This window comes from Gadus morhua, chromosome 17, assembly GCF_902167405.1.
Source record: "Gadus morhua chromosome 17, gadMor3.0, whole genome shotgun sequence".
In the NCBI taxonomy this organism is placed as follows: Eukaryota; Metazoa; Chordata; class Actinopteri; order Gadiformes; family Gadidae; genus Gadus; species Gadus morhua.
In genome coordinates this window covers 2,411,056-2,420,397 of record NC_044064.1, presented here as the reverse complement: position 1 = coordinate 2,420,397, position 9,342 = coordinate 2,411,056, and the positions used below count along the sequence as shown (strand labels likewise).

General features: G+C 46.8%; 1 long non-coding RNA gene across 1 annotated transcript; it reads right to left on the bottom strand.

The window, feature by feature from the left end:
- Nucleotides 1-1,288: 1,288 nt before the first annotated feature.
- Nucleotides 1,289-7,403, bottom strand: LOC115529066 (uncharacterized). Its single transcript, XR_003973447.1, has 2 exons — nt 6,993-7,403; nt 1,289-2,055 (listed from the first exon to the last, which is right to left on the bottom strand). It is a non-coding gene; the product is annotated as an uncharacterized LOC115529066 (long non-coding RNA).
- Between the last annotated feature and the right edge of the window lie 1,939 nt (nt 7,404-9,342).

Sequence of the window (9,342 nt, the reverse complement as noted above, 5' to 3'; positions counted from 1 at the left end):
TGAGGACTGAAATCGCTCTCAGCAGCAGCCTTGTCTCTGATCACTCATAAACCGACATCCTCTGCTGGTGACGTTCCAGAACGCTCCGTGAGAGATGGGATCTTCAGGGGGAAAAACAACAAGTTTTGTCTGGCTCCCAGAACCGTCTCTCACTTTTTGCGTTTGTTTCAGAGGGACACTGTTTGAGTCGTATTTCGCGTTCTTATCGCTCGCAGCGCATGAAAATAATGTATCATCTCTGTCTCAGTTGATGTTTCGGGAGAGTTTTATTTTTTTTGCCTGTGTTGATTTATTCAGATATTCTCTTTCGGGCTTCTTGCCTGTGTCTCTCTGTATGTGGCAGCATGTGGTTTGTGTTCTTTATCTTGCCACGTTTGCTTGTTTGTCTAGATCTTCTGTGTAATTATGTGTTGTCAGCAGGGCCCTGTTTGATCGTCGGCCAGAATGCATGGCTTGTCTACCCAAATCTGGTTGGTTGTCAAACAGTCCCAGTAAAGCCTCGTCTGATCCGGCCCTGGTATTCAATATTTGCATTTATCGTCTTTGAGAAAGTTGTTGGATTGTGAGTCTGTTGTGAGACTCAGTTTTGTTAAAAAAAAAATGTAATGAGGAGATGGATCAAACAGATCTAAACAAGAGTTTTGAAAGGCTACAACCTCAAATTATCCATAGTTGGACAGATTTACAAATGATTGGTATTTTTAATTGTTGAATATAATATATAATGACCATATTCGGGTGGTCACTGGTTAATCCGGATTATCTAAGAAGTCACCTCACCCCTGTCCAACTCTCCCCCTTTTTCCCACTAATTCAGATTAAAAGTGCTGGAGGTGAAACACCAAATACAGACAAAACAACAGATACCAGAGAGCCTTGCAGATTTCCCCCATTAGTGTGCTGGGTCAGTGGGCAAATAAAGCTTCCGGAAGAGGCCCTGTAGCTCTGGCACTCTCTCCCTGGCACCCACTTAAAGCCCATCCGTCCCCTTTTCAGCGCTTCAATGAAAACAGAAAGGCCATTTTCCACTCAAGGGAGGTCAGACAGCGACGACTGGTGTGGCGCAGAGTTTGGCAGGTTCTGAAGCACCCTCGCTGTTCTGTTTGCAAACAAATACGACGCGGCATGAATTTCAAACGGTTAGATTTCGAAGATCCGACTGATATGAAACAGAGTGACTCACATAATGTTGTTGTTATATAATGTCCCGTGTTGTCTGTTTTGTATTTCATCTCAAATATGAGGTTTTTTTTCATAATCTGAGCTCGACCTTTTTAAAGTGTTACCATGTTTATCCCTCATTTATTCCTGTGTTTTCTTTATCTTCGTCTAACATCAGTGTCATTTATATCTTCTAAACATTTCCCCAAGAGGCAATATGATATCCAGTCTGTGTGCCGCACGCTCACAAAACCAATCTCCTTTTGAACAGATGCATAAACAGTCGACTAAAACCCCCCCACACGCACACACACACACACACACACACACACACACACACACACACACACACACACACACACACACACACACACACACACACACACACACACACACACACCTCGGCTTGTTTTGTGTCCGACTTGACTCCGATTACTCTAGCAGTCAACCACACACACACACACACACTCACACACACTCCCCTGTGGGGACCGCCACCTGTCCCGGCCCACTCCCGGGGCTGGCCACAACAGGCAGCTCTTTGTGGAGGGGGCAAGCTAAAGCCTCTTAGAAGCCTGTTAGTGATAGGACCCCTGGGTGGAGGTGGAGGGTGGAGGGAGGCCGGCGGTGGCGCTGGTGGTGGAGGAGTTACTGCAGCGTGGTGCTGGCTGTGTTCCGGTGCCACGGGTCGCCGGTTTTGGTACTTCCTGCAGAGTTAGCGGGCGTGGCGGGTTGGGGTTCACCTGCGGCGCCCCCCTTTGGATACATCGCTGGAATCAGGGGGGGTCCCGGTTTGCATTGCTCTGTACGGGCGGTGTGTATCGCTGAGGCCCGGGTTCATTCTCGTTGTTGATGAGGTAGTAGGACGCGCACCGTCAACCTCTAGAAATGGACCTGTAAAAGGAAACGGTTTAACTAAGTAACCGTCGACAATGACCTCGGTTCAGAAAACAAATACACACCTCATTAAGTACAGAGTCGCTCGAGTCCTGGCTCTTAAAACAAGCTTAGGTAATTACTGTCGGGCGATCTCTGCGGATCTTATTTAGTTAATGATTAGCACTGCATCAGATCATCAGTTGTGCATCCATAGCAGGCCACTCCCCCCCCCCCCAAGACCCCCCAACCCCCCCCACTCCCCAACAGCCTGTCCTGCCCGTGTAGACAGATGGACCCCCCACCCTCCATTGACTAGTGGGGGGCTCCTGTTGGAGGTGTGTGTGGAGCCAGGGTGTGTAATTAGCACGCGGGCTAAGTAAGACTAATGCATGTTGCTGATGGAGCGTGTGGTGAATAAGGAAAGCAGAGGAAGGCGCCTGGTGATCCTTCAGACCCCATGAGCTGTACCATGGTTGGCTGCTACCTCAGACCGTTTTTGTGTCGCTATCCTACTCAGTAGGTTAAAACATTGTTCACAAAGTCGTGTTATGATGCCAAACACTTGGACCCTCTCTGCTTTATGCGGTGCTGTATTGGTTATTAGTCTTGGTTGGTGTTCCGGTTTGAGCGCTACATAACAGTAGTTACTCACTAGCAATGTTCTGATTGATTCGACACATTTTATTACACATGGGTTTTATTAGGTCATTCTAGCAGCTTCACTGCCTGGACATCCATGTCGGGGTAAAAGGGGAGGGCGACCTGGAGTGGAAGGGAGTTTGGCTTATTTAAAATGTAAAGGGCAGGACGTGTGTCAAAGATGAACCTGTTGAACTTTGCTCTGAGTTTCGCTGGAACCTGTGTCAATGTTGGAAGTAGGAAGCTTGAGGATTTATAATGACCGGTACATTACCTATACAAAATAAGTGCGTTAAGTGCCAGAATGTACAACATACAATAAATAAATAACAAGCGGGGGGGGTGGTGATAATAGGAATATGATCCAAGAAATCTGATTTGAACATTCTGCTATAGTTTACAAATGTACGATTTGTCTTCTACAAACAGGAACCTGTCTCGCACGGCTGGCCTGAAGCCCAGTCACAATAAATGCCATAAACATGCCTATTCTTTAAAAAAACGTATAGAAAACCTTTTCAGTAAAACATATCCAATTATGAAAAATGTGCGTGGTATGGAACCCATTCCTGTTTAGAATAAAAGACATAGAGCCGCAATTCAAAACAGGGCCGAAGGTTATCTTAAATCCCACACAACCATAATTATATCCTGTGCTGGTATAAAGGGAAGTGAGGGAGTGCAACGTCCCTTGTGGGAGAATAATGCTCGCGGCAATGTCTGTTGGCGGATCGCTTTGCAAGGGCCTACTCGGCGTGGAGCACAGCAGTGACTTCATCATTTTCACGAGAACAAAACATCCAGCGCCGAGGCGTGTGTTTAAAAACCGGGGCTCATTAAAGGAAACTTTCCCATGCGAAAAACCGATACTTGCATCGCGCTTGAATGAATTAGGATTGAGTTGTGTCTGTGTAGCATAAGGGCCGATTGAGACGCCTCGCTCATGGGAACCTTTTATGTTTATGAGGATGTCAATCAAGATGAGTTTTGAAAATGACAGCCGTGTTTTCTTAGCCTAAGTCACTTAATATTTGATTAGCTCAGTGAGGCAGTAGACAACGAATGCAACTGAAAAATTCCATTTCGGTTAGCGGCGTTGTGAATTCCTCCAGAGAGAGAGAGAGGGTGAGAAACAGACAGAGAGCAAGACAGCGAAGGCAGGGGCAGAGAGAGAGAGAGAGAGAGAGAGAGAGAGAGAGAGAGAGAGAGAGAGAGAGAGAGAGAGAGAGAGAGAGAGAGAGAGAGAGAGAGAGAGAGAGAGAGAGAGAGAGAGAGAGAGAGAGAGAGAGAGAGAGAGAGAGAGAGAGAGAGAGAGAGAGAGAGAGAGAGAGAGAGAGAGGCGCGCTCTGTTTCTGGTGGCATCCACGATTGCATTCAAATTCTGGATTGTGTTCCTGTGTTGGTTGGCACGCTCTGCCCATGTTGTTTCCGTCATGCTTATCGCTGTGACAACCACTGGATTGTTGAGGCTTGAGTCCAGTGTGGGCCACGAACTGAAGGGACATTGTTGTTGAACGCAGCGGTGGCCGGACATGGCGGCTGGACCGAGCCATAGGGTCCTGGCCTCTCATTAAGCTGCAGGCAGCATTGGCTGCGTCTTACACAAGGCTTTTAGTAGAGCTGGATTCCTCCCTGGCATCGAGAAACGTGCAAAACAATGTTGACAAAAAGCTTAATTTCATATGCCAACGCAAATAGAGGCATGGAAAGCCGTGTACAAATAAGCTTTCGCTGTTGAAAGCTTTTACTTACTTTATGTCGTACTGTTCTTATACTTATTTATTACATATTTATAGAATAAACTCCATGAAACTACCTTAACGCAGCTACCCATTCTGCGCTTATAGCTCAAGCTTTGTCGGTTGGTTAATGGGGGTCACCTGATTTCAATACGGCAGTAAGTGTAGCAACACGCTTATAATTAGAAGCTAAGTAGAAAGAAGTGTGCTGGATCAAAGACGGCTCTATGGACAGATGCAGTATGACCGTTGATAATGACCTACATCATGACGACAGTGCTGGCCTCTGTGCCTTCAAGGGCTGACGGCGAGCTGGTGTTCCCCCGGGTGTAGGCCTACCGTCTACATACAGCTCTGACTGCGATGGCAAACTAGTGGTTGACCACTGTTAAAGCTTCAGGGCGGAAATGTGTGGCGTTCGTCCCTCTCAAAGGACACTACTTGTCCATAGGGCTTGTGCATTGTAGCGTCACATCGCAATGACCGCCTCCATTTGGGAAGTATAGGAAGATAGGAAGGAATATTATTGATGGTAATGGTGTTTTGGTACATCGTTTAGTAATTATTAGTGAAATAGTTTATCATTATCGGGAGACATTGTTGTGTTTGAAACTGCCACAGCGTTTCTCGTGGAGACGAGCCTCGGTTACGGTATATTTACGTTAATTTAGGATTTTATGTTACAACTCTCGATCATAAGATGGCAGAGAATCACAAACGGCAATTCCCATGAGGCATCCTGACTCGTCCTGGCTATAGGGACTGCTGACAACAGGGTGTGACTCACGGGCCCAACGTCTCTGGATGTCCACATCCTAGATAAGGACCGCATCCTGGAGCGAGCTGCCTGACCCTAGCCTCCCCTGATGGACGTGGGTCTGGGTGCTCTAAAATCACTTTGGATCAAATAATCTCCCAAATGACTAATGGTAAGTAATGGTAATTTAGTGGTTCTCATGGGAATCTATTATATTTTTAAACGAATTTCTCTAGTCATGGAAAAAAGGAAATGAATGAACAGAGAATGAACAAGGATTGCAATAAAGACATCATGAATGCAATAGTGATTTAATAAAACAGCAGTAATATGACAGCTCCAGTGTCCCTGAATTGATGTTCAGGGCCCCTTCAACATTAAGAAAATCAATTGGGGCCCCTTTTTAAAAACAAGAAAATCAATTGTTCGGACGTATTCAGATCGATAACGCCTCCCACTGACAAATCGTCAATAGTCCATACAAATTATTTCTACACTTTTGTGATTGTTGTTGTGTTTCTTGTAATGGCACCAATGTGTTGTGAAGCCAACTGTATAATAAATCAACAACAACAGTTAGGCTTGGAATACAAAATAACATCCTGAAACTGACACATACGTACAATGCTGGGTAACGGACTTGCACCCATTGCCCTGAATATTGTGTATTCCCATACGTTGTCCAATCAGTGACAACCAGAGATGTTGTGAGGCCATTGAACTTCAGACCATTGAACAGAGAGAGTGGAGGGAGACTGCACTACTGGTTTGCCATTAGTTTTCAATCTCTTGTCACCGGGGTTATTAATAAACTACTGAACAATAACCTGGCACAGCGATAATCCTTTTTTGAAGGGATGGAATACTTATGCCTAACATGTCCCTCAGAAAAGTTTTTCCACTCTGGCCTTAATGTCAAGAAATGGTGCGGATGAAGTTAGCATGGTGGCTACTAAAACCATTCGCTCTATTGAACCACTAACACACACTTTAACAGCCGATCAGTTGGAACAAAGGCAAATTTTGCCACCATGAGTTCTGGTAAACAAGTCCTAATGCCGTGTATAACGACCATCTCAGTGGCACTGGCTACCTAGCTAGCTAGCTCAGGCGGGTTCTTCCACGCTCGGCTACGCAAACACTCCCTGAGGCGGCCGGCAGTGCACAAATAGGAGGAGGGCAATAAAACCACGGTGAAACATTAGCTAATCAGGGACCCTTCAGTTCGCATGATGTAATGGGAGTCGTCTGTTTAATCAGTAACCGACCACGGGGGACACGTTTCCCTACACACAAAGGAGTGGACAAAAAACAAACACAGCGGGCAGGGTGGCGTAGTCGCTATCGATCCTGTCGGTTCGAGGCTCTGTGTGTGTGTCGCAGGGAGACTGACAAGCAGGTTTCTTTTGTTTTTTAACAAACCCGGGGACGTTCATAAAAAGTAAAAGCGTCTCGTCTGTTCGTCTGGTAAACATGTCATAACCGGCATGGAGTGGAGAGGAATGGGGGCCGTTTAAACTGTTTTGACTCCAACTGCTATTTTGGGACACAAGACGGTATTCTGTTTGCGGTGTTCCCTTGACACACACACACACACACACGCACACGCACACAACAATACAGACGGTCCTCGTTGTCACTCCAAACAGCCTCGGACGGCAGACTTGCGACCTGTGGTTCGTGTGCAAACACACCCAGCCCAGCACGGGCCGTGACACCCGATCCCAGGTGATGTCATGGGTAGGAGGGGGGCGGCAGGGGGGGGGGGGGGGGGGGGGGGGGGGGGGGCGCTGTCATTCGAGTCTTTCCAGTCTCACCTTTCAGCCGTTTCAGCAAACATTTGGGTAGAGGGAAGGGTTCACCGCGCACACGCTCGTACGGTGACACACGTCCCGCCCTGTCACAAAGAGGGGAAAACCGGACAGTAAATCAGGATTGCATTGTGTTCCGTGGCTCCGTCATAATTCTAGGTTCGGCAGGCCAGGGAGGAAGAAGCCACTTGTTCGTCCCTTTCTGTTTACTGCTACTATGATTGCTATGATCCTAGTTAAAGATATGCAGTTGTTTGTGTGAGCTGAGAAGTTTTGTGTCGGGGCCAAACGGAGCAGGAAATGGATAGTTTAGACTTGCATTTTTTTATGTGAAGCAGTGTTTGCACTGGACTTGTTGTAAATAGTGTTTAGTTCTAGAACGAAGGCCTAGCTCACTTCCAAATAATCCTCACTCACGTTCTCCTGTGGTGTTTATTTTGCAAAGCACTACATGGATACACACCACTTCATGTATAATACCGGCCTCCCTTTGTCGAGACGGCAGAGGCCTTTTATATATTAAATCTCACAAAGTTATTATTGCCATCTCAATTGCTTGTTAAACTGAGTTAGTTGCGTATCAATAAGATCAGACGACAACTAATAAAGAGCAATCTCCAAAGAACGCTATGCACCTCATGTGCAGTCACGACCATCAAAGTGAAAACGTCTGACTGATCGGTTGGAATGCGGCCGTGTTCCTCGAAGTTGTGGGTGAAAAAAACACAAGAATCCGCAGCCAAGAGAACCTCCCAGCTCATTTGTCTCCATTTACACCTGTGTGTTGACTGAGCAAGACCTTGAGAATGGCAGCTAATGTGCGCTGACGCCAGCGCGGCAGGTAATTACACCGACGCCAAGGCAGTTCTTATCTCCTACGACAGCTCTCCTGAAGTCAGGGAGACAGCCCACCCTGCTTCCCCCCCCCCCATTCTCCTCGACCCTCCCCCTCGAGGCAACGCAGAGCTGAACAGTCTGAAAACATTTACATATTTTCCCTCAACGTCGGCTAAACGCCTTTGTGTCTTTTCATTGTCGCTCCTAAACCTTCTTCCGTTGATTCACTACGGTAGGCTGGAAGCAGGAAGATGTAGTAACGAGTGTCGAGGTGTCTCTGAGCAAGACACTTGACCTTAACTGCTCCTGACGAGCTGGCTGTCGCCCTTGCATGGTTGACTCCGCCGTCGGTGTGTCAATGTGTGCATGAACCGTTGTAAATCGCTTTGGATAAACTTGGCGTCTGCTAAATTCCCCTGATGTAAATGTAAACGTAGGCCTGCATACCACCGGCCTCTCTGACCTCTACACACTCAAGAACAGCGAGGTGAAACCCAAGTCGTTGGCGTACTGGCGCCACCCGTATTCAAAGGAGGCTCTTGGCGTGTGACGGAGAAACGCTCCCCAAACAGGAAGCGAAGCCGTCGGGAGCAGGAGGATCGGTTAATCTCTGCAGATACGACGGTGGTGTGAAAAGGGGTTTGATCTCACACTGGTGCCTGCTGTTTGGGCTTCCGCACTGCTGCTGAGTCGTGCGTGTCGGGGCGCGTCGATGGAAGGACGTGTTATGTCAGCTATGATAATAAGCCTCATGTAGTTTTATATAGAAGGAACCTAGACGGATTCACTTGTCGAAACAGTTGTTGTGATAAACCGCCGTAGGCCAAAGATTGGTGATTCATTTGAGGGAAAACTAAGTATGACATTTATAACTTGTCTTTTAAGTAATTCCTAGGGTGTTATAAACCAATATATTTTGCATTTATGGTAAGAATGTATACTCTAAAATACATTCCTACCCATATCTAGTGTACCATGGCTCCTTAAGCAGACAGTAGAGAAATGTATACTTGTGCTGAATAACTATAACAAAGACCTTTAACTACCTGAAGGTTGTTCCCTCCCTTAGCACCACTTTGGAAGCGTGCACTTCCTTGAGTTTACGTGGCTTCCAAAATGAAAGCATTTTCTTTCTCTACCCTTAATTATCGTTCAACAGATGTAAGGAAGGAAGGGCCCATTAATAGCCGAGGCACAACAGGTGTCAAGCCGAGGTGGAATGGCGTCGCACCACAGGTATGCAGGCTGATTCATCATCAACGAGACACACACACCCCTACACACAAACATCTTAGTTTATTGACCTAATCTCTGACAGGGCAGCAGGTAGTTAAACTTAGTCACACCGGTGATAGGGGGCATGGGAAACGTTTGAACAAGTAGCGACAACTGTTTGAGGCCTGGGGCTGAAGAGGTCAATCGCATTAATAATCAGGGGCTGACCCAAGGAAAGGTCCACCAATATGAACTCCCTTTATCAGTCAGGATTGGAAACGGGGGGAACTCAAGCCGATACGAG